The following is a 26442-nucleotide window of genomic DNA, read 5'->3' on the forward strand; positions in this document are numbered from 1 at the left end:
TCTTCTCAGTCTTTATGACCCATTTCCTTGCTTCATAAGACTGTTAGTCAGTTTCTGGTTAGCTTCACAATATAAATCTCAGGATGTGTCTGGTTTTTGTGGTGCTTGTTGTTAATGTTATTGAGTGTGATTGTGATCATTGCAACCCATTAGTGAGTATTGGAGGGGCACAGTTCTTCCACCTAGTCAGGCAGCATGTTCTTTATGTAGACACATTGTGCAGGGTTTTGACTGTTTTCTCATTAACTCCTGTTTACGATGCAGAATATCTTGTCCAGAGTAAAGTGGACAGCCTCCAGTACTCTTCTGCTTTCTGAGCTCACTCTGTTCACTTAAGGGGGCGGGGGGGCGGGGGGGAGGGGAAGAGACCTAAAAAGGGCAACAGTCAAAGGTCACAAAGAGGTACTTGCGATTTGCTTGATCTTTTCCAGCCAGAATCCCAAGCAAACCACAGAAGTTTTCAATCAAAGAGCTCAGACTTGGCACCATTCACAAATTGAAAATCTCACACTAGTTTTAGAACATTTCAATGAAGCGTGGATTGTTATATAGATGCGAGTTCATTCTTTCAAATACAGGAAATGTAACAGAGTCAAAGAGTCATTTGCAGCACAGAAGGAAGTCATTGAGCCCATCAAATCCATGCTGATTCTCTGCTATGGTTGGCAACTCTACAGGATTGTCCTGGAACCTCCAAGAATTGAGGATGAGGACACTGCTATGTACAACACGGGAGAATTAAAAAATATTTTTTTTGTCATTTTCTTTGAACATTTCCCTTTACTAGGTATAAAAATATTGAAAATGGGAAAAAAAAACTATTTGGCTGACAGTCATCCAATTGGGTAATGAGTCTTTTTGCTTTTCAATTGACGTAGGAAGGCAGTGTGTCACAAGGATGGATTGTTGGCTGATGAATGGCTGGGATGCTGGGTCAACTCACATGATGAAACCTCCAGGAATATATTTAACCGCAGTTGGCAACCCTATTCTCCATGGTGCAATCCACTCAGTCCCATTTCCCCCACTCAGTCTCCGACTCCCTGCAGCTTTATCTCCTTCTACAGCCCATCCAATTTCCTTCTGAATTCATTGTTTGTTTCTGCTTCACCATCCTCGTGGGCAGCGAGTACCAGGTTATTAGCATTCGCTGTATCCTCACACCCCCCCCCCCGCTATCTCTTGCCCAAAACCTTCAATATGTGTTCCCTAGTCCCTGTACCATCAGCTAAGAGGAAGAGCTTTTCCTTGTCTACCTTATCTAAACCTGTCAATCTTGTACACCTGCATCAAATTGCCCCTCAATCTCCTTTGCTCCAAGGAAGACAAGCACAGATTTTCCAATCTAACCTCGTAGCTAAAATCCCTCATCCCTGGACCCATTCTGGCAAATTACCTCCGCGCCCTTGCATACATCCAATAACAGACCTGGACATTAAATCTTCCCTCACAAACACTTACACCACCTGCACAGCATGCGAGACTCACAATGATGGTTACAGAAGTGCCAGTCTGACCCCCTCACTATAGAATCTCCTATAACAACATCATTTCTATGCATTGCTGTTCCCTGCTGTATGTTCCTTTCCCATGATGACATGGCCAGGGATGCACTCCTTCAGGGAATCAGCATTACCTGCAGCCTCTAATTGTGAATACCTGTGGCACACATCCCAAAGACACCTGTACTACCTGACTCTTCTTACTCCTCCAGGTATTTTTTATTTTAAAATTTTTTAAAAATTCATTTATGGGATGTGAGCATTGCTGGCTGGGCCAGCATTTATTCCTCATACATAATTGCCCTTGAGAAGGTGGTGGTGAGCTGCCTTCTTCAACCGCTGCAGTCCATGTGGCGTAGGTACACCCGCAGTGCTGTTAGGGAGGGAGTTCCAGGATTTTGACCCAGCGACGGTGAAGGAACGGCGATATATTTCCAAGTCAGGATGGTGAATGACTTGGAGAGGAACTTCCAGATGGTGGTGTTCCCATGTATCTGCTGCCCTTGTCCTTCTAGATAGTAGTGGTTGTGAGTTTGGAAGGTGCTGTCTAAGGCGACTTGGTGAATTCCTGCAGTGCACCTTGCAGATGGTATACACCACTGCTACTGTGCATCAGTGGTGGAGGGGGTGAATGTTTGTGAATGTGGTGCCAATCATTCGGGCTGCTTTGTCCTGGATGGTGTCAAACTTCTTGAGTGTTGTTGGAGCTGCACTCATCCAGGCAAGTGGGGAGTATTCCATCACATTCCTGACTTGTGCCTTGTAGATGGTGAACAGGCTTTGGGGAGTCAGGAGGTGAGTTACTTTACCACAGGATTCCTAGCCTCTGACCTGCTCTTGTAGCCACAGTATATATATGGCTAGTCCAGTTCAGTTTCTGGTCAATGGTGACCCCCAGGATGTTTATAGTAGGGGATTCAGTTATGGTAATGCCATTGAACATCAAGGGGCAATGGTTAGATTCTTGTTGGAGATGGTCATTGCCTGACACTTGTGTGGCATGAATGTTACTTGCCACTTGTCAGCCCAAGCCTGAATATTGTCCAGGTCTTGCTGCATTTGGACATGGACTGCTTCAGTATCAGAGGAGTTGCGAATGGTGCTGAACATTGTGAAATCATCAGCGAACATCCCCACTTCTGACCTTATGATGGAAGGAAGGTCACTGATGAAGCAGCTGAAGATGGTTTGGGCTGAGGACACTACCCTGAGGAACTCCTGCAGTGATGTCCTGGAGCTGAGATGACTGAACTCCAACAACTACAACCATATTTCTGATGAACAAGAGTAGACTGATGGGGTGATTGTGTTTGAGTACAATTCTGCTGCCGCTGATGGCCCACAGCGCCTCATGGTTGCCAGTCTTGAGTTGCTAGATTTGCTTGAAATCTATCCCATTTAGCATGGTAGTTATGCCACACAACACAATATCCTCCCTGATATTCCACAGTGACTCCAGCAGCCCCTCCATCATGTTGTGTGGCACTAACACCGTGCTAAATGGGATAGATTTCAAACAGATCTAGCAACTCAAGACTGGGCATCCATGAGGCACACTGAGCCATCAGCAGCAGCAGAATTGTACTCAAACACAATCTGTAACCTCATGGCCTGGCATTTCCCCAACTTTGCCATTACCACCAAGCCAGGGAATCAACCCTGGTTCAATGAAGAGTGCAGGAGGGAATGCCAGGAGCAGCACCAGGCATACCTAAAAATGAGGTGTCAACCTGGTGGAAGCAATAACACAGGACTACTTGCATGCCAAACAGCTTAAGCAGCAAGTAATAGACAGGGCTAAGCGATCACACAACCAATGGATCAGACCTAAGCTCTGCAGTCCTGCCACATCCAGTCGTGAATGATGGTGGACAATTGAACAGCTCACTGGAGGAGGATGCTGCACAAATATCCTCATCCTCAATGATGGATGAGCCCAGCACATCAGTGCAAAAGATACGGCTGAAGCATTTGCTACAATCTTCAGCCAGAAACGCCGATGGTTGATGCATCTCAGCCTCTTCCAGAGGTCCCCAGCATCACAGATGCCAGTCTTCAGCCAATTCGATTCACTCCACGTGATATCAAGAAACGGCTGAAGGCACTGGATGCTGCAAAGGCTATAGGCCCTGACAATATTCCAGCAATAGTACTGAAGACTTGTGCTCCAGAACTTGCCGTGCCTCTAGCCAAGCTGTTCCAGTACAGCTCCAACACTGGCATCTATCCGGCTATGTGGAAAATTGCCCAGGTATGTCCTGTACACAAAAAGCAGGACAAATCCAACCCGGCCAATTACTGCCCCATCAGTCTACTGTCCATCGTCAGTAAAGTAATGGAAGGGGTCATTAACAGTGCTATCAAGCGGCACTTGCCTAGCAATAACCTGCTCACAGAAGCTCAGTTTGGGTTCCGCCAGGGTCGCTCAGCCCCTGAGCTCATTACAGCCTTGGTTCAAACATGGACAAAAGAGCTGAACTCCCGAGGTGAGGTGAGAGTGAGTGCCCTTGACATCAAGGCTGCATTTGACAGAGTGTGGCATCAAGGAACCCTAGCAAAACTGGAGTGAATGGGAATCAGGAGGAAAACTTTCAGCTGGTTGGAGTCATACTTAGCACAAAGGAAGATGGTTGTGGTTGTTGGAGGTCAGTCATTTCAGCTCCAGGACATCACTGCAGGAGTTCCTCAGGGTAGTGTCCTCAGCCCAACCATCTTCAGCTGCTTCATCAGTGACCTTCCTTCCATCATAAGGTCAGGAGTGGGGATGTTCGCTGATGATTGCACAATGCCCAGTACCATTCGTGACTCCTTAGATACTGAAGCAGTCCATGTCCAAATGCAGCAAGACCTGGACAATATACAGGCTTAGGCTGACATTAGGCTAATATTCGTGCCACACAAGTGTCAGGCAATGACCATCTCCAAAAAGAGAGAATTCAACCATCGCCACTTGATGTTCAATGGCATTACCATCACTGAATCCCCCGCTATCAACATCCTGGTGGTTACCATTGACCAGAAACTGAACTGGACTAGCCATATAAATACTATGGCTATAAGAGCAGGTCAGAGGCTAGGAATCCTGCACTGAGTAACTCACCTCCTGACTCCCCAAAGCCTGTCCACCATCTACAAGGCACAGGTCAGGAGTGTGATGAAATACTCCCCACTTGCCTGGATGAGTGCGGCTCCTACAACACTCAAGAAGCTTGACACCATACAGGACAAAGTAGCCCCACTTGATTGGCACCCCATCCACAAACATTCACTCCCTCCACCACCGACGCACAGTAGCAGCAGTGTGTACCATCTACAAGATGCACTGCAGGAATTCACCAAGGCTCCTTCGACAGCACTTTCCAAACCCACGACCACTACTATCTAGAAGGACAAGGGGAGCAGATAGATGGGAACACCACAACCTGGAAGTTCCCCTCCAAGTCACTTACCATCCTGACTTGGAAATGTATCGCTGTTCCTTCACTGTCGCTGGGTCAAAATCCTGGAACTCCCTTCCTAACAGCACTGTGGGTGTACCTACACCACATGGACTGCAGCAGTTTAAGAAGGCAGCTCTCCACCACCTTCTCAAGGGCAGTTAGGGATGGGCAATAAAATGCTGGACCAGTCAGCGAAGCCCACATCCTGTGAATGAATAAAAAAAATGTGACAGGGTTAATTAATGACCTAAGAGTGAAAGCACCCTAGGTAGTAGTGACCACAATATGATGGAATTTTACATCCAGTTTGAAAGGGAGAAGAGTGGGTATAAGGCTAGTATTTTAAACTGAAATAAGGGCAACTATGTGGGGATGAAAGCTGAGCTATCTGAAGTTAAATGGGATACAAGTCTAGAGGATAGATCAGTAGAGAAGCAGTGGCAGACATTTAAGGGGATATTTCAAAATACTCAGGGTAAGAAAAATGCTAAGGGAGGACCCACTATCTGTGGTTAACTAAAGAAGTTAACGAAAGCCTCAAACTTAAAGAAAAAGCATATAATTGCGCAAAGATAAGTGGCAGGTCAGATGATTGGTCAGAATATAAAGAACGGCAGAGAATGATTAAAAGGTTAATCGGGAGAAAGAAATTAGAGAATGAGAGGAAGCTAGCTAGAAATGTAAAAATTGATAGCAAGAGTTTCTACAGGTATTTAAAAAGGAAAAGAGTGGATAAAGTGAGTGTTGGTCCTCTAGAGAGTGACAGTGGGAAGTTAATAGCAGATAATAAGGAAATGGCAGATGAAATGAGGAAATATTTTGCTTCTGACTTCACTATAGAGGATACAAAAACATTCCAGTAATAGCTGCAAATCAGGAGGTGGAGGGGAGAGGGGAACTTGGTGAAATTACAATCGCTAGGGAAGCAGTACTGAGCAAACTGATGGAGCTGTGGCTGTCAAGTCTCTGGGTCCTGATACACTTCATCCTAAGGTCTAAAAAAAGGTGGCTAATGAGGTAGTAGATGCGTTGGTGTTAATTTTTCAAAATTCGTTATATTCTGGAAAGGTTCCATCAGACTGGAAAGTAGCAAATATAACCCCTCTATTCAAGAAGGGACGGGGGCAGAAACAGGAAACTATAGGCCAGTTAGCTTGATGTCTGAGTGGGGAAGGTGTTAGAAGGTGCTTGGATCAATCACTAAGGATTGATTCGAACACCCTAAGCTGGGCGTTTAGAAAAACTCAAGGTAATTGGGAAGAGTCAGCATGGTTTTGTGAAAAGGAAATCATGTTTAACCAATTTATTAGAGTTCTTTGAAGGGGTAACATGTGCAGTGGATAAAGGGGAGCCAATATCACAGAATCACAGAATCGTAGCGGCACAGGAGGCCATTCGGCCCATCGTGTCTTCACTGGCTCTCCCAAATGAGCATTATGACCTAGTGCCATTGCCCTGCCTTTTTCCCTGTACCCCTGCACACTATATCCTCTTGAATGCCTCGATTGAACCTGCCTCCACCACACTTCCAGGCAGTGCATTCCAGACCCAAACCACTCGTGTGAAAAAGTTTTTTCTCACGTCACATTTGCTTCTTATGCAAATCATTTTAAATCTGTGCCCTCTCGATCTCGATTCTTTATGAGCGGGAACAGCTTCTCCCTATCTACTCTGTCTAGCCCCCTCATGATTTTGAAAACTTCTATCAAGTCTCCTCTCAGCCTTCTCCTCTCCAAGGAGAACAGTCCCAACCTCTCCAATCTATCTTCATAACTGAAGTTTCTCATCCCTGGTACCATCCTCTCCTGCACTCTCTCCAATGTGTTTCCTCCTATAATGTGGCACACAGAACTGTACGCAATACTCCAGCCAAGGTCTAACGAGTGTCTTATATAAATTCAGCATAACCTCCCTGCTCTTGTACTCTATGCCCCTATTAATGGAGCCCAGGATACTATATGCTTTTTTTTTTGCAAAAATATACTTTATTCACAAAATATCTTCAAACAACATTTCAAAACATTTCAAAATCACCAACACAAAAATACAAACAGGTTCAACTTTTACAACACGTATCACGAAATCCATTGATACAAAAAATGAATATTACATTCATTTTGAGCTGTACAGCCCGAGGGGATTTAAACAATTCCCAGTCCCTCGGTGCCCTGTGGCAGAAAGGTCTTAGGCAGCGATCCTTCCCCATTGCGCCTTTGCGGCGGCTGCCCCAAGCTTTAGCGCGTCCCTCAGCACGTAGTCCTGGACTTTGGAATGTTCCAGTCTGCAACACTCGGTCGAGGACAACTCTTTGCGCTGGAAGACCAACAATTTTCGGGCAGACCAAAGAGCGTCTTTCACCGAGTTGATGATCCTCCAGCTGCAGTTGATGTTTGTCTCGGTGTGTGTCCCTGGGAACAGCCCGTAGAGCACAGAGTCCTGTGTCACAGAACTGCTCGGGATGAACCTCGACAGAAACCACTGCATCTCTCTCCAGACCTTCTTTGCAAAGGCACAATCCACAAGGAGGTGAACAACGGTCTCTGCCCCACCACAGCCACCTCGAGGGCAACGTGCCGAGGGGGTGAGACTCCTGGCGTGTAGGAAGGATCTGACAGGGAGGGCCTTTCTCACCACCAGCCAAGCTACGTCTTGGTGCTTGTTGGAAAGTTCTAGTGATGAGGCATTCTGCCAAATTACTTTGACAGTCTGCTCGGGGAACCATCCCACAGGATCCACCCTCTCCTTTTCCCTCAGGGCCTCTAAGACGTTACGTGCCGACCACTGCCTGATGGACTTGTGGTCAAAGGTGTTTTTATGCATAAATTTTTCCACGAGGGACAGGTGGTACGGCACGGTCCAACTACTTGGAGCGTTCCGCGGCAGCGTGGCCAGACCCATCCTTCGCAACACTGGGGACAGGTAGAACCTCAGCACGTAGTGACACTTGGTGTTTGCGTACTGAGGGTCTACACACCGCTTGATGCAGCCGCACACAAAGGTGGCCATCAGTATGAGGGCGATGTTGGGCACGTTTTTTCCCCCTTTATCTAGAGGCTTGTACATCGTGTCCCTGCGGACCCGATCCATTTTCAACCTCCAGATAAAGCGGAAGATGGCTCGGGTGATCGCCATCGCGCAGGAGTGTGGAATGGGCCAGACCTGCGCCACGTACAGCAACAGCGAGAGTGCCTCACACCTGATGACCAGGTTCTTACCCGCAATGGAGAGGGAGCGTCGCTCCCACATGCCCAGTTTCCTTTTCACCATAGACACTCGCTCCTTCCAGTTTCTAATGCATGCTCTGGTCCCTCCGAACCATATCTCCAGCACCTTCAGGCCGTCAGCCCTGACGGTGAAGGGGACAAAGGATCGGTCAGCCCAGTTCCCAAAGAACATGGCCTCACTCTTCCCACGATTTACCTTGGCTCCCAAGGCCAGTTCGAACTGGTCGCAGATGTGGATCAGTCTGCGCACCGACAGCGGATCCGAGCAGAAGATGGCGACATCGTCCATGTGCAGGGAGGCTTTGACCTGAGTGCCTCCACTGCCTGGGATCATCACTCCTCTTATGCCCGGATCCTTCCTGATGGACTCAGCAAAGGGTTCTATGCAACACACAAAAAGAACAGGCGAGAGAGGACAGCCCTGCCTGACTCCAGATTTAATCGGAAAGCTATCTGATTCCCATCCATTGATTGAGACTGCGCTACTGATGTTAGTGTAGAGCAGTTGGATCCAATTGCGAATTCCCTCCCCAAACCCCATTTTGGAGAGCACATCCACTATGTAGGTATGCGATATTCTGTCAAAGGCCTTCTCCTGATCCAGGCTGATGAGGCAGGTGTCCACACCCCTGTCCTGCACATAGGCAATCGTATCCCTGAGCAGCGCGAGGCTGTCAGAGATCTTCCTGCCCGGCACAGTGCAGGTCTGGTCAGGGTGGATCACCAATTCCAGAGCGGATTTGACCCGATTGGCGATGACCTTGGACAGAATCTTATAGTCCACATTCAACAGCGAAATGGGTCGCCAATTTCTAATTTCCTCCCTTTTCCCCTTGTGCTTGTAGATGAGGGTGATAATGCCTTTCCTCATGGATTCTGACATGCTGCCGGCCAGCAGCACACTCTCGTACACTTCTAGCAGGTCTGGGCCCATCAAGTCCCACAGAGCCGAATACAACTCCGCCGGCAAGCCTTCGCTTCCGGGAGTTTTACTCTTCTCGAAGGACTCAAGGTCCTTAGTCAGTTCGTCAGGAGTTAGCGGTTTGTCCAGGCTCTCCCGCGTACTGTCGTCTAAGACCTCCATGATAGAGGACAGGAAGGACTGGGAAGCCGTGCTGTCTGTGGGCTTCACGTCATACAATCTGGCATAAAAGGATTTGCTGATCCTCAAGATGTCGGACTGCGATGACTTTACTGAGCCGTCTTCTTCCTTCAGACTGCTGATCACAGAGCTCTCTCTGTGCACCTTTTGGAAGAAGAAACGTGAGCACGTCTCATCCTGCTCCACGGAGCGGACTCTGGACCGGAAGATGATCTTGGAGGCCTCCGAGGCAAAGAGCGAGGCTTGCTGGCTCTTCACCTCTTGGAGTTCCTCCTTGACATCGACCCCCATCGACTGCAGCCGGAGCAGATTCTGCATGTTTATCTGGAGTTGGGACATTTCCCTCTGTTCCTTTCTAGCTTTCTTGACGCCTTTGAGGATGAAAAACCTCTTGATGTTTCCCTTGTTCGCTTCCCACCAGTGTGTCAGGGACTCAAAGAGGGGTTTCACGGTTCTCCAACCTTTGTAATCCCTCTTGAGCTCCTCAATGTTCTCTGGGGTCAGCAGTTGCACGTTTAGCTTCCATGCCCCCCTGCCCACCCTCTGGTCTTCCTTTAAGTGACAGTCCACCAGTAGGAGGCAGTGGTCAGGGAAGAACACCGGCTTGACGTCGGTGGATCTGACTGCGAATGCACGGGACACAAACAGGAAGTCTATCCTGGAATGGATGGACCCGTCTGGCGGCGACCAGGTGTATCTACGCTGCGCTCCGTCTGCAGGGTTGCTGAAGACGTCATGCAGCTTGGCATCCTTAACTGTTTCCATCAGGGATCTGGACGTAGCGTCCAATCTGCTGTCGGCCCTGCTGGATCGTCCAGCCGCATCGATGATGCAGTTGAAGTCCCCGCCCAGAATGACCGGCCTGGAGGTCGCCAGCAGCAGTGGGAGCTGCTGAAAAACCTCCAGCCGCTCGGCCCCTTGTGACGGGCCATACACGTTAATTAACCGGAGTGGAGCGTTCTTGTACATTACGTCTGCTACGAGGAGGCGTCCGCCCATCACCTCCTTAACCTCGGAGACGGTGAAGTTGCCTCCCCGCAGCAGAATACCCAGGCCGGAGGAACGAGAGTCGTTTCCGCCCGACCAGATCGATGGCCCATGGGACCACCATCGTGACCATTGCCTGTAGGAGCTGAGGTGCGGTATCGCACACTCCTGCAGAAACAACAGGTCAGCTTTGACCTTGGCAAGGTAGTCCAAGGTCGCAATACATCACGTAGAAGATTTAATGCTACGCACATTTATGGATACAATCTTTACACCCATTTTAAAGCGTTTATTTTCTTACCAATCCTGTTGTCTCTGAGGGTCCCAGACCTTCAGTCTGCTCCTTCATACCCGTAGTGTGCTCAAATTGCCGCACTTTGGATGGGCTGAGGAAATGGTCCTGAAAGTCCCCATTGGAGATGTTCCGCTCAGGTGGCATCTGGGGGTTCATGTAGAGAACGGGATTTGAACTGTCCTCTGTTGGAGAAGCTTCTCTAATCCTCTCCCCCTCTGGGGCGTTGCTGCTCCCGGCTTCCCGGAGCTGGGGTGCGCTGAGCGCTTCACTGCTCCCAGATTCCTGGGGCTGGGATGTGCTGAGCGTTTCATTGCTCCCGGCTTCCCGGAGCTGGGCTGCGCTGATCGCCTCACCGCTCCCAGATTCCTGGGGCTGTGGTGCCCTGGCCTCTTCGGGTTGTGGACAAAATTGGGGAGCGCTGGTCTCCTCTTTGTCTCCAATGTTCTGGAGCTCGGGTGTCTCGTCCTCCAACTCCCTAGGGCTTTGCCGCTTCTTCTGTGGGTGCCGCCCTGGCCCTTCTTCGTCCGAAGAGCTGCTTCCTTTGTCATCCATGTCGGATGGGAGATGCCTCTTGCCACTTGTCTGGGAAATGGCTTGGTTCCTTCTTAGCCCCTTCTTCCTTTTGGCTCTTTTCACCAGCTGCCACTCCCCCTGCTGCTTTCCCACTGCTGCCTCCTCCTCCTCCATTGATTCGCTCTCCTGAGGATTGGGAGGTTCAGGGGGTAGTGCTGTTGATTGGCTATCTGTTGCCTCAATCTTTTCCTCCACCTTGTCTCTCTCTGTGTCCTCCTTTGTCCCGTTGAGCTCCCTGGGGGCCTTGGTGGTTGGAGTGACACGCAGCATTTCTTCTGCGTTGGCTTTGGCTGCCTGTGCGTAAGTACGGCAGCGTTTGGGGCAGGTCCTGTAGAGGTGACCTGCCTCGCCACACAGGTTGCAGCACTTAGCCTGTTTGCAGTCTTTTGTTTGGTGCCCTTCCTGTTTGCAGTTCTTGCAGAGGGCGGCGCTGCAGTTGGCCGCCACATGACCAGACTTGGCGCATGAGCAACAAAGTTTGGGTTGCCCAGCGTAGACAAGGTAGCCACGGCTTCCCCCGATAGCGAATCTGGAAGGAGGGTGGAAGGTGGCTCCCTTACCGTCGGTCTTGAGCGTGACCTTAACCTGGCGTTTGCATGTCCCGATCCCCAAATCGTCTCTAACCGTGGTGCAGCTCCCCACCTTATCGAAGTACCTGGTGAGGAAGGTGACCACGTCGGCGACAGGGACGAAGGGGTTGTAAAGATGCACCATCACCACACGGTCCCGTTGCAAAGGCAGAGCAAAGAGCGGCTCCGCTGTCAGGATCTTCATCTCTGGCAGGTCACTCTTCTCCTTGAAAACCTTCAGGAGCTGGACGCAGTCTGCCACTCGCTGGAATGTCACGTCAAAATATCCAGCGCTGGGGAAATCCTGCAGGCAGTAGATATCCGCAGCCTCAAAACGGCACACCTTTAGCAGGATCCTCCTGGTGAAGAGAGCCCGGTCCATAGCTGCTCCTCCTTCTTCACTACCCTTCACTATGACTCGGACAGTGTTAGGTACTCTATGATACGGGGTTTGATTGGTTATAGCCATTTTTTACCTTTCCCTGGCAGAATCTGTGATCGAGGTCTCTCCCCTGCCAGGATACTATATGCTTTATTAACTGCGCTCTCCGCCTGTCCTGCCACCTTCAATGCTCTCTGCACATAAACACCCAGGTCCCTCTGCTCCTGCACCCCCTTCAAAATTCCACCCCTTATTTTATATTGTCTATCTGTGTTCTTCCTACCAAAATCCATCACCTCACACTTCTGACATGCTGTACTTTGATTTCCAGAAGGCAAATGATAAGGTGCTACATCAAAATAAAAGTGCATGGTGTAGAGGGTAACATATTAGCATGGATAGAAGATTGGCTGGCTGGCAGAAAGCAGAGAGTATGCATAAATGGGTCTTTTTCTGATTGGCAGGATGTGACAAGTGGAGTCCCACAGGCGTCTGTGCTGGTAGCTAAATTTGCAGGTGACACAAAGATAGGTAGGAAAGTATGTTGTGAAGAGGACATGAGGAGGATGCAGATGGATATAGATAGGTTGAGTGAGTGGGCAAAGAGCTGGCAGATGGAGTTTAATGTGGGAAAATGTGAAGTTGTTCACTTTGGCAGGAAGAATAAAAAGGTAAGCATCACTTAAATGGAGAACAGCTGCAAAATTCTGAGGTGTAGAGGGATCCAGGTGTTCTAGTACATGAGTCACAAGGAGTTAGTGTGCAATTAATTAAGGTGGCTAATGGATTGCTATCCTTTATCAGGAGAGGAATTGAACATAAAAATGAGGAAGTTACACAGGGCACTGGTGAGATCACATCTCGAATACTGAGTGCGGTTTTGGTCTCCTGATTTAAGGAAGGATGTAAATGCATTGGAAATGGTTCAGAGGAGGTTTACTAGATTGATACCTGGAATGAGTAGGCTGTCTTATAAGGAAAGGTTGGACAGACTGGGCTTGTTTCCACTGGAGTTTAGAAGAGTGAGGGGTGACTTGATTGAAGTATATATGATCCTGAATGGGCATGACAAGGTGGACATGGAAAGGATGTTTCCTCTTGTGGGTAAGTCCAGAACGAGGGGGCACTGTATTAAAATTAGGGGTTGTGGAGGTAGATAGATTCCCTTGCCTAACTAGAATCTATGATTATTGAGGGTAGAAGGGAATGTGCAATTCAACAACAAATAGATCAACCGTGATCTTACTTGAGGGGCCGAATGGCCTACTCATGCTCTGATTTTGAATGTTTGTATGTACTAACACTCACAGAATATTTATAATTTACAATTCCAAAATTGAACGAATAGCCTTGTTAAGAGAGAAAAGAGAAAAATACAAACCAACCAATCACTTAACTTCTTTCCTGTGATGTCAGGATGCTCATTCTCGTCACTCTCACGCTGCTCCCTCTCACATTCACTCTCGCACTGCTCCCTCACACACTCACTCTCACACAGCTCCCTCTCACACTCACTCTCACACAGCTCCCTCTCACACTCACTCTCACACTGCTCCCTCTCACACTCACTCTCACACTGCTCCCTCTCAGACCCACTCTCACAATGCACCCTCTCACACTCATTCTCATACTGATCCCCCTCAGACTCACTCTCCCACTGCTCCCTCTCACATTCACTCTCACAATGCTCCCTCTCAGACTCACTCTCACACTGCTCCCTCTCACAATCACTCTCATACTGTTCCCTCTCACACTCACTCTCGCAATGCTCCCTCTCACTCTCACTGTCACACTGCTCCCTCTCTGACACTCTCTCGCACTGCTCCCTCTCACACTCACTCTCGCACTGCTCCCTCTCTCACTCGCTCTCACACAGCTCCCTCTCACACTGACTCTCACACTGCCACCTCTCAGACTCACTCTCTATCACTGATCCATCTCAGACTAAGTCTCGCACTGCTCCCTCTCAGACTCTCTCTCGCACTGTTCCCTCTCAGACTCACTCTCCCACTGCTCCCTCTCACACTCACTCTCACACTGCTCCCTCTCAGACTCACTCTCGCACTGCTCACTCTCACACTCACTATCCCTCTGCTCCCTCTCACACTCACTCTCACACTGTTCCCTCTCAGACTCACTCTCGCGCTGCTCCGTCTCAGACTCACTCTCGCACTGCTCCTTCTCAGACTCACTCTCGCGCTGCTCCCTCTCAGAATCACTCTCACACTGCTACCTCTCAGACTCACTGTCAGACTGCTCCCTGTCACACTCACTCTGGCACTGCTCACTAAGGATCACTCTCACACTGCTCCCTCTCACACTCACTCTCGCACTGCTCCCTCTCACACTCGCTCTCGCACTGCTCCCTCTCTGACTCACTCTCGCACTGCTCCCTCTCAGACTCACTCTCGCACTGCTCCCTCTCAGACTCACTCTCGCACTGCTCCCTCTCACACTCACTCTCGCACTGTTACCTCTCAGACTCACTCTCGCACTGCACCCTCTCAGACTCACTCTCGTACTGCTCCCTCAGACTCAGTCTTGCACTTCTCCGTCTCAGACTCACTCTTGCACTGTTCCCTCTCAGACACACTCTCACACTGCTCTGTCTCAAACTAACTCTCGCACTGCTCCCTCTCAGACTCACTCTCGCACAGCTCCCTCTCACACTCACTCTCGCACTGCTCCCTCTCAGACTCACTCTCACACTGCACCGTCACAGACTTACTCTCACACTGCTCCCTCACAGACTGAGTCTCGCACTTCTCCGTCTCAGACTCACTCTCGCACTGTTCCCTCTCAGATTCACTCTCACACTGCTCTCTCTCACACTCACTCTCGCACTGCTCCCTCTCTGACTCACTCACGCACTGTTCCCTCTCACACTCACTCTCGCACTGCACCCTCTCAGACTCACTCACGCACTGCTCCCTCTCACACTCACTCTCGCACTGCTCCCTCTCAGACTCACTCTCGCACTGCTCCCTCTCAGACTCACTGTCACACTGCTCCTTCTCAGAGTCACTCTCGCACTGCTCCCTCTCACAGTCACATTCGCACAACTCCCTCTCACACTCACTCTCGCACTGCTCCCTCTCAGACTCACTCTCGCACTGCTCCCTCACAGACTCACTCTCGCACTGCTCCCTCTGAGACTAACTCTCGCACTGCTCCGTCTGAGACTCACTCTCGCACTTCTATCCTCTCACACTCACACTCGCACTGCTCCCTCTCACACTCACTCTCGCACTGCTCCCTCACAGACTTCCTCTCGCACCTTTGCCTCTCACACTCAATCTCACACCGCTCCCTCTCAGACTCACTCTCGCACTGCTCCCTCTCAGACTCACTCTCGCACTGCACCCTCTCAGACTCACTCTCGCACTGCTACCTCACAGACTCAGGCTCGCACTTCTCCGTCTCAGACTCACTCTTGCACTGTTCCCTCTCAGACTCACTCTCACACTGCTCTCTCTCAGACTCACTCTCGCACTGCTCCCTCTCAGACTCACTCTCACACTGCTCCATCTGAGAATCACTCTCGCACTGCTCCCTCTCAGACTCACTCTCGCACTGCTCCATCTCAGACTCACTCTAGCACTGCTCCCTCTCAGACTCACTCTCGCACTGCTCCCTCTCAGACTCACTCTCGCACTGCTCCCTCTCAGACCCACTCTGACACTGCACCCTCTCAGACTCACTCTCACACTGCTCCTTCTCACACTCACTCTCGCACTGCTCCCTCCCACACTCACTCTCGCCGTGCTCCCTATCAGACTCACTCTCCCACTGCTCCCTCTCACAATCACTCACGCACTGATCCCTCTCAGACTCACTCATGCACAGCTCCATCGCAGACTCACTCTCGCACTACTCCCTCTCAGACTCACTCTCTCAATGCTCCATCTCAGACTTGCTCTCGCTCTGCTCCCTCTCAGACTCACGCTCGTACTGCTCCCTCTCATACTCAATCTCGCACTCTCCCTCTCTGAATCACTCTCGCACTGCTCCCTCTCAGACTCACTCTCGCACTGCACCCTCTCAGACTCAATCTCACACAGCTCCCTCAGACCCACTCTCACACTGCTGCCTCTCAAACTCACTCTCGCACTGCTACCACACAGACTCAGGCTCGCACTTCTCCGTCTCAGACTCACTCTTGCACTGGTTCCTCTCAGACTCACTCTCGCACTGCTCCCTCTCAGACTCACTCTCGAACTGCTCCCTCTCAGACTCACTCTCGCACCCTGCTCCCTCCCAGACTCACTCTCGCACCCTGCTCCCTCTCAGACTCACTCTCACACTGCTCCTTCTCACACTCACTCTCGCAATGCTCCCTCCCACACTCACTCTCGCCGTGCTCCCTATCAGACTCACTCTCCCACTGCTCCCTTTCACAATCACTCACGCACTGATCCCTCTCAGACTCATTCACGCACAGCTCCATCGCAGACTCACTCTCGCACTACTCCCTCTCAGACTCACTCTCTCAATGCTCCCTCAGACTCACTCTCACACTGCTCCCTCTCAGGCTCACTCTCACACTGCTGCCTCTCACACTCACTCTCGCACTGCTCCCTCTCACACTCAATCTCGCCCTGCTCAATCTCAGACTGACTCTCGCACTGCTCCCTCACAGACTCACTATCGCACTGCTCCTTCTCAGACTCACTCTCGCACTGCTCACTCTCACGCTCACTCTCGCTCTGCTCCCTCTCAGACTCATTCTCGCTCTGCTCCCTCACAGACTCCCTCTCGCACTGCTCCATCTCACACTCGCTCTCACACCACTCCCTCTCAGACTGACTGTCACACTGCACCCTCTCACACTCATTCATGCACTGCTCACTCTCATACTCACTCTCGCACTGCTCCCTCTCACACTCACTCTCACACCACTCCCTCTCAGAATGACTCTCCCACTGCTGCCTCTCACACTCACTCTCACACTGCTCCCTCACAGACTCACTCTCGCACTGCTCCCTTTCACACTCACTCTCGCACTGCTCCCTCTCACACTCACTCTCGCACATCTCCCTCTCCAACTCACTCTCCCACTGCTCCCTCTCGCACTCCCTCTCACACTACTCCCTCTCAGACTCACCATCGCACTGCTCCCTCTCACATTCAGTCTCGCACAGCTCCCTCTCACACTCACTCTCGCACTGCTCCCTCTCAGACTCACTATCCCACTGCTCCCTCTCAGACTCACTCTACCTCTGCTCCCTCTCATAATCACTCTCACACTGCACACTCACAGGCTCACTCTCGAACTGCTCCCTCTCAGACTCACTCTCGCACTTCTCCCTCTCAGACTCACTCTCCCTCTGCTGCCTCTCACACTCACTCTCACACTGCTCCCTCTCAGTCTCACTCTCCCACTGCTCGATCACAGACTCACTCTCGCACTGCTCCCTTTCTGACTCAATCACGCACTGCTCCCTCTCAGACTCACTCTCCCACTGCTCGATCACAGACTCACTCTCGCACTGCTCCCTTTCTGACTCAATCACGCACTGCTTCCTCTCAGACTCACTCTCGCAATTCTCCCTCTCAGACTCACTCTCGCATTGCTCCCTCTCACACTCAATATCGCACATCTCCCTCTCTGACTCAATCTCCCACTGCTCTCTCTCACACTGACTCTCGCACTGCTCCCTCTCAGACTCACTCTTGCACTGTTCCCTCTCAGACTCACTCTCGCACTGATCCCTCTCAGACTCACTCTCGCACTGCTCCCTCTCAGACTCACTCTCGCACTGATCCCTCTCAGACTCACTCTCGCACTGCTCCCTCTGAGACTCACTCTCGCACTGCTCCCTCTCAGACCCACACAGGCACTGCTCCCTCTCAGACCCACTCTGGCACTGCTCCCTCTCAGACTCACTCTCACACTGCTCCTTCTCACACTCACTCTCGCACTGCTCCCTCCCACACTCACTCCCGCCGTGCTCCCTATCAGACTCACTCTCGCACTGCTCCGTCTCACAATCACTCACGCACTGATCCCTCTCAGGCTCACTCTCACACTTCTGCCTCTCAAACTCACTCTCGCACTGCTACCACACAGACTCACTCTCGCACTTCTCCGTCTCAGACTCACTCTTGCACTGCTCCCTCTCAGACTCACTCTCGCACTGCTCCATCTCAGACTCACTCTCGAACTGCTCCCTCTCAGACTCACTCTCACACAGCTCCCTCTGAGAATCACTCTCGCATTGCTCCCTCTCACACTCACTCTCTCACTGCTCCCTCTCAGACTCACTCTCGCACTGCTCCCTCTCACACTCACTCTCGCACATCTCCCTCTCCAACTCACTCTCCCACTGCTCCCTCTCGCACTCACTCCCACACTACTCCCTCTCAGACTCACCATCGCACTGCTCCCTCTCACATTCACTCTCGCACAGCTCCCTCTCAGACTCACTCTCCCACTGCTCCCTCTCAGACTCACTCTACCTCTGCTCCCTCTCACAATCACTCTCACACTGCACCCTCACAGGCTCACTCTCGCACTGCTCCCTCTCAGACTCACTCTACCTCTGCTCCCTCTCACAATCACTCTCACACTGCACCCTCACAGGCTCACTCTACCTCTGCTCCCTCCCACACTCACTCTCCCACTGCTCCCTCTCAGACTCACTCTACCTCTGCTCCCTCTCACAATCACTCTCCCACTGCTCGTTCACAGACTCACTCTCGCACTGCTCCCTTTCTGACTCAATCACGCACTGCTTCCTCTCAGACTCACTCTCGCACTTCTCCCTCTCAGACTCACTCTCGCATTGCTCCCTCTCACACTCAATATCGCACATCTCCCTCTCTGACTCAATCTCACACTGCTCTCTCTCACACTCACTCTCGCACTGCTCCCTCTCAGACTCACTCTCGCGCTGCTCCCTCTCAGACTCAATCTCGCACTGATCCCTCTCAGACTCACTCTCGCACTGCTCCGTCTCAAACTCACACTCGCACTGCTCCCTCTCAGACTCACTCTCACACTGCTCCCTCTCAGACTCACTCTCGCACTGCTCCCTCTCAGACTCACTCTCGCACTGCTCCCTCTCAGACTCACTCTCGCACTGCTCCCTCTCAGACTCACTCTCGCACTGCTCCCTCTCAGACCCACTCTGGCACTGCTCCTTCTCACACTCCCTCTCGCACTGCTCCCTCTCAGACACACTCTCGCACTGCTCCCTCTCAGACTCACTCTCGCACTGCTCCCTCTCAGACTCACTCTCGCACTGTTCCCTCTCACACTCACTCTCCCACTGCTCCCTCTCTGACTCACTCTCGCACTGCTCCCTCTCACAATCACTCTCACACTGGTCCCTCTCAGACTCACTCTCACACTGCTCCCTCAGACTCACTCTCACACTGCTCTCTCTCAGACTGACTTACGCACTGCTCCCTCTCACACTCACTCTCGCACTGCTCCCTCTCAGATTCACTCTCGCACTGCCCTCTCTCAGACTCACTCTCGCACTGCTCCCTCTCACACTCACTCTCGCACTGCTCCCTCTCAGATTCACTCTCGCGCTGCTCTCTCTCAGACTCACTCTCGCACTGCTCTCTCTCAGATTCACTCTCGCACTGCTCTCTCTCAGACTCACTCTCGCTCTGCTCCCTCTCACACTTACTCTCGCACTGCTCTCTCTCAGACTCACTCTCGCACTGCTCTCTCTCAGACTCACTCTCGCACTGCTCCCTCACAGATTCAGTCTCCCACTGCTCCCTCTCACAATCACTCACGCACTGCTCCCTCTCAGACTCACTCTCGCACTGCTCCCTCTCAGACTCACTCTCGCACGGCTCCCTCTCAGACTCACTCTCGCATGGCTCCCTCTCAGACTCACTCTCGCACTGCTCCCTCTCAGACTCACTCTCGCACTGCTCCCTCTCAGACTCAATCTCGCACCGCTCCCTCTCACACTCACTCTCTCACTGCTCCCGCTCAGATTCACTCTTGCACTGCTCACTCTAAGATTCACTTACGCAATGCTCCCTCTCACACTCACTCTCGCACTGCTCCCTCTCAGACTCACTCTCGCACTGCTCCCTCTAAGATTCACTCTCGCACTGCTCACTCTCAGACTCACTTACGCAATGCTCCCTCTCACACTCACTCTCACACTGCTCTCTCTCAGACTCACTCTCACACTGCTCCCTCTCAGACTCCCTCTCGCACTGCTCACTCTCAGACTCAGTCTCGCACTGCTCCCTCTCAGACTCACTCTCGCACTGCTCCCTCTCACACTCACTCTCGCACTGCTCCCTCTCAGATTCACTCTCCCACTGCTCCCTCTCACATTCACTCTCTCACTGCTCCCTCTCAGACTCACTCTCAAACTGCTCCCTCTCAGGCTCATTCGCTGACTGCTACCTCTCACACTCACTCTCAAACAGCTCCCTCTCAGACTCACTCTCGCACTGCTCCCTCTCAGACTCACTCTCGCGCTGCTCCCTCTCACACTCACTCTCGCACTGCTCCCTCTCAGACTCACCCGCGCACGGCTCCATCTCAGACTCTCTCTTGCACTGCTTCCTCTCACACTCACTTTCGCACTGCTCCCTCTCACACTCACTCTCGCACTTCTCCCTCTCACACTCACTCTCGCACTGCTCCCTCTTAGTCTCACTATCGCACTGCTCCCTCTCAGACTCAATCTCGCACTGCTCCCTCTCACATTCACTATCGCACTGCTCCCACTCACACTCACTCACACACTGCTCCCTCTCAGACTCACTCTCGCACTGCTTCCTTCAGAATCGCTCTCGCACTGCTCCCTCTCACACTCACTCTCGCACTGCTCCCTCTCACACTCACTCTCGCACTGCTCCTTCTCAGACGCAAACTCGCACTGCTCCCTCTCAGACTTAATCTCGCACTGCTCCCTCTCAGACTCACTCTCCCACTGCTCCCACTAAAACTCACTCTCGCAAAGCTCCCTCTCAGATTCACTCTCGCACTGCTCCCTCTCACACTCACTCTCGCACTGCTCCCTCTCAGACTCACTCTCGCACTGCTCTCTCTCAGATTCACTCTCCCACTGCTCCCTCTCATATTCACTCTCCCACTGCTCTCTCTCAGAATCACTCTCTCACTGCTCCATCTCAGACTCACCCGCGCACGGCTCCCTCTCACACTCACTCTCGCACTGCTCCCACTCACACTCACTATCACACTGCACCCTCTCAGACTCACACTCACACTGCTCCCTCTCAGACTCACTCTCGCACTGCTCCCTCTCAGACTCACTCTCCCACTGCTTCCTTCAGAATCACTCTCGCACTGCTCCCTCTCACACTCACTCTCGCACTGCTCCCTCAGACTCACTCTCACACTGCTCCCTCTCAGACTCACTCTCGCACGGGTCCCTCTCAGACTCACTCTCGCACTCTCCCTGTCAGTCTCACTCTCAAACTGTTCCCTCTCAGACTCACTCTCGCACTGCGCCCTCTCACACTCACACTCGCACGGGTCCCTCTCAGACTCACTCTCGCACTCTCCCTCTCAGACTCACTCTCGCACTGCTCCCTCGCAGACTCACTCTCGCACTGCTCCCTCTCAGACTCACTCTCGCACTGCTCCCTCTCAGACTCACTCTCGCACTGCTCTCTCTCAGACTCACTCTCGCACTGCTCCCTCTCACACTCACTCTCGCAAAGCTCCTTTTCATGCTCACTCTCACACTGCACCCTCTCAGACTCACTCTCGCACTGCTCCCTCTCAGACTGACTCTCGCACTGCTCCCTCTCAGACTCACTATCGCACTGCTCCCTCTCACACTCACTCTCGCACCGTTCCCTCTCAGACTCACTCTCGCACTGCTCCCTCTAAGACTCACTCTCCCACTGCTCCCTCACAGACTCCCTCTCGCACTGCTCCCTCACAGACTCACTCTCGCCCTGCTCCCTCTCACACTCACTCTCGCACTGCTCCCTCTCAGACTCACTCTCGCACTGCTCTCTCTCAGACTCACTCTCGCACTGCTCCCTCTCACACTCACTCTCGCACTGCGCCCTCTCAGACTCACTCTCAAACTGCTCCCTTTCACGCTCACTCTCACACTGCTCCCTCTCAGACTCACTCTCGCACTACTCCCTCTCACACTCACTCTCACACTGCTCTCTCAGACTCACTCTCCCACTGCTCCCTCTCAGACTCACTCTCGCACTGCTCCCTCTCAGACTCACTCTCACGCTCCTGCGTCTCACACTCACTCTCGTGCTGCTCCCTCTTAGACTCACCCTCGCGCTGCTCCCTCTTAGACTCACTCTCGCACTGCTCCCTCTCAGACTCACTCTCGCACTGCTCCCTCTCACACTCACTCTCACACTGCTCCCTCTCATACTCACTCTCGCACTGCTCCCTCTCAGACTCATTCTCCCACTGCTCCCGCTCACACTCACTCTCACACTGCTCCCTCTCAGACTCACTCTCACACTGCTCCCTCTCAGACTCACTCTCACACTGCTCCCTCTCAGACTCACTCTCGCACTGCTCCCTCTCAGACTAACTCTCGCACTGCTCTCTCTCAGACTAACTCTCCCACTGCTCCCGCTCACACTCACTCTCACACTGCTCCCTCTCAGACTCACTCTCACACTGCTCCCTCTCACACTCACTCTCACACTGATCCCTCTCAGACTCATTCTCAAAGTGCTCCCTCTCACACTCAATCTCACACATCTCCCTCTCACACTCACTCTCACACTGCTTCCATTAACACTCACTGTCACACTACTATTCAGACTCACTCTCCCACTGCTCCCTCTCAGACTCACTCTCGCACTGCTCCCTCTCACACTCAGTCTCGCACTGCTCCCTCTCAGACTCACTCTCGCGCTGCTCCCTCTCACACTAACTCTCGCGCTGCTGCCTCTCACACTCACTCTCACTCAGCTCTCTCAGACTCACTCTCGAACTGCTCCCTCTCAGACTCACTCTCGCACTGCTCCCTCTCAGAGTAACTCTCGCACTGCTCCCTCTCACACTAACTCTCGCACGGCTCCCTCTCAGACTCACTCTCGCACTGCTCCCTCTCAGACTCTCTCTCTCACTGCTCCCTCTCTTAGTCACTCTCCCACTGCTCCCTCTCAGACTCTCTCTCTCACTGCTCCCTCTCTTAGTCACTCTCGCACTGCTCCCTCTCAGACTCACTCTCACACTGCTACCTCTCACACTCACTCTCGCAATTCTCCCTCTCAGACTCACACTCTCACTGTTCCCTCTCACACTCACTCTCGCACTGCTCCCTCTAACACTCACTCTCGCACTGCTCCCTCTCAAGCTCAGTCTCGCACTGCTCCCTCTCAGACTCACTCTCACACTGCTCCCTCTCTTAGTCACTCTCGCGCTGCTCCCTCTTAGACTCACTCTCGCACTGCTCCCTCTCAGACTCACTCTCACACTGCTCCCTCTCAGACTCACTCTCACACTGCTCCCTCTCAGACTCACTCGCGCGCGGCTCCCTCTCTGACTCTCTCTCACACTGCTCCCTCTCACACCTACTCTCGCACTGCTCCCTCTCAGACTCACTCTCGCACTGCTCCCTCTCACACTCACTCTCGCACTTCTCCCTCTCAAACTCACTGTCACACTGCTCCCTCTTCGACACACTCTCGCACTGCTCGCGCTCACACTCTCTCTCGCACTGCTCCCTCTCACACTCACTCTCACACTGCTCCCTCTCAGACTTACTCTCACACTGCTCCCTCTCACACTCACTCTCGCACTGCTCCCTCTCAGACTCACTCTCGCACTGCACCCTCTCAGACTCACTCTCGTGCTGCTCCCTGTCACACTTACTTTCACACTGCTCCCTCACACACTCACTCTCTCACTGCTCCCTCACACACTCACTCTCACACTGCTCCCTCTCAGACTCATTTTCAAAGTGCTCCCTCTCACACTCAATCTCACACTTCTCCCTCTCACACTCACTCTCACACTGCTTCCATTCACACTCACTGTCACACTACTATTCAGACTCACTCTCCCACTGCTCCCTCTCACACTCACTCTCGCACTGCTCCCTCTCACACTCACTCTCGCGCTGCTGCCTCTCACACTCACTCTGGCGCTGCTCCCTCTCACACTCACTCTCACTCAGCTCTCTCAGACTTACTCTCAAACTGCTCCCTCTCAGACTCACTCTCGCACTGCTCCCTCTCAGACTGACACTCGCACTGCTCCCTCTCACACTCATTCTCGCACTGCTCCCTCTCAGACTCACTCTCACACTGCTCCCTCTCAGACTCACTCTCGCACTGCTCCCTCTCAGACTCACACTCGCACTGCTCCCTCTCACACTCACTCTCGCACTGCTCCCTCTCAGATTCACTCTCCCACAGCTCCCTCTCAGACTCACTCTCGCACTGCTCCCTCTCACACTCACTCTCGCACTGCTCCCTCTCAGACTCACTCTCGCACTGCTCCCTCTCAGACTCACACTCGCACTGCTCCCTCTCACACTCACTCTCGCACTGCTCCCTCTCAGACTCACACTCGCACTGCTCCCTCTCACACTCACTCTCGCACTGCTCCCTCTCAGACTCACTCTCGCACTGCTCCCGCTCACACTCACTCTCGCACTGCTCCCTCTCAGACTCTCTCTCGCATTACTCCCGCTCACACTCACTCTCGTACTGCTCCCTCTCACACTCACTCTCGCACTTCTCTCTCTCACACTCACTGTCACACTGCTCCCTCTTAGACACACTCTCGCACAGCTCCCTCTCAGACTCATTCTCACACTTCTCTCTCTCACACTCACTCTCACAATGCTTCCTTTCACACTCACTTTCACACTACTTTTCAGACTCACTCTCCCACTGCTCCCTCTCTCACTCACTCTCGCACTGCACCCTCTCAGAGTCACTTGCGCACTGCTCCCTCACACACTCACTCTCACGCTGCCCCCTCTCACAATCACTCTCACACTGCTCCCTCTCACACTCACTCTCACACTGCTCCCTCTCAGACTCACTCTCACACTGCTCCCTCTCAGACTCACTCTCACACTGCTCCCTCTCAGACTAACTCTCGCACTGCTCTCTCTCAGACTAACTCTCCCACTGCTCCCGCTCACACTCACTCTCACACTGCTCCCTCTCAGACTCACTCTCACACTGCTCCCTCTCACACTCACTCTCACACTGATCCCTCTCAGACTCATTCTCAAAGTGCTCCCTCTCACACTCAATCTCACACATCTCCCTCTCACACTCACTCTCACACTGCTTCCATTCACACTCACTGTCACACTACTATTCAGACTCACTCTCCCACTGCTCCCTCTCAGACTCACTCTCGCACTGCTCCCTCTCACACTCAGTCTCGCACTGCTCCCTCTCAGACTCACTCTCGCGCTGCTCCCTCTCACACTAACTCTCGCGCTGCTGCCTCTCACACTCACTCTCACTCAGCTCTCTCAGACTCACTCTCGAACTGCTCCCTCTCAGACTCACGCTCGCTCTGCTCCCTCTCACACTCAATCTCACACTTCTCCCTCTCACACTCACTCTCACACTGCTTCCATTCACACTCACTGTCACACTACTATTCAGACTCACTCTCCCACTGCTCCCTCTCACACTCACTCTCGCACTGCTCCCACTCACACTCACTCTCGCGCTGCTGCCTCTCACACTCACTCTGGCGCTGCTCCCTCTCAGACTCACTCTCACTCAGCTCTCTCAGACTTACTCTCAAACTGCTCCCTCTCAGACTCACTCTCGCACTGCTCCCTCTCAGACTCACACTCGCACTGCTCCCTCTCACACTCACTCTCGCACTGCTCCCTCTCAGACTCACTCTCACACTGCTCCCTCTCAGACTCACTCTCGCACTGCTCCCTCTCAGACTCACACTCGCACTGCTCCCTCTCACACTCACTCTCGCACTGCTCCCTCTCAGATTCACTCTCCCACAGCTCCCTCTCAGACTCACTCTCGCACTGCTCCCTCTCACACTCACTCTCGCACTGCTCCCTCTCAGACTCACTCTCGCACTGCTCCCTCTCAGACTCACACTCGCACTGCTCCCTCTCACACTCACTCTCGCACTGCTCCCTCTCAGACTCACACTCGCACTGCTCCCTCTCACACTCACTCTCGCACTGCTCCCTCTCAGACTCACTCTCGCACTGCTCCCGCTCACACTCACTCTTGCACTGCTCCCTCTCAGACTCTCTCTCGCATTACTCCCGCTCACACTCACTCTCGTACTGCTCCCTCTCACACTCACTCTCGCACTTCTCTCTCTCACACTCACTGTCACACTGCTCCCTCTTAGACACACTCTCGCACAGCTCCCTCTCAGACTCATTCTCACACTTCTCTCTCTCACACTCACTCTCACAAT

Source organism: Cetorhinus maximus, chromosome 9 (genome assembly GCF_964194155.1).
Source record: "Cetorhinus maximus chromosome 9, sCetMax3.hap1.1, whole genome shotgun sequence".
In the NCBI taxonomy this organism is placed as follows: Eukaryota; Metazoa; Chordata; class Chondrichthyes; order Lamniformes; family Cetorhinidae; genus Cetorhinus; species Cetorhinus maximus.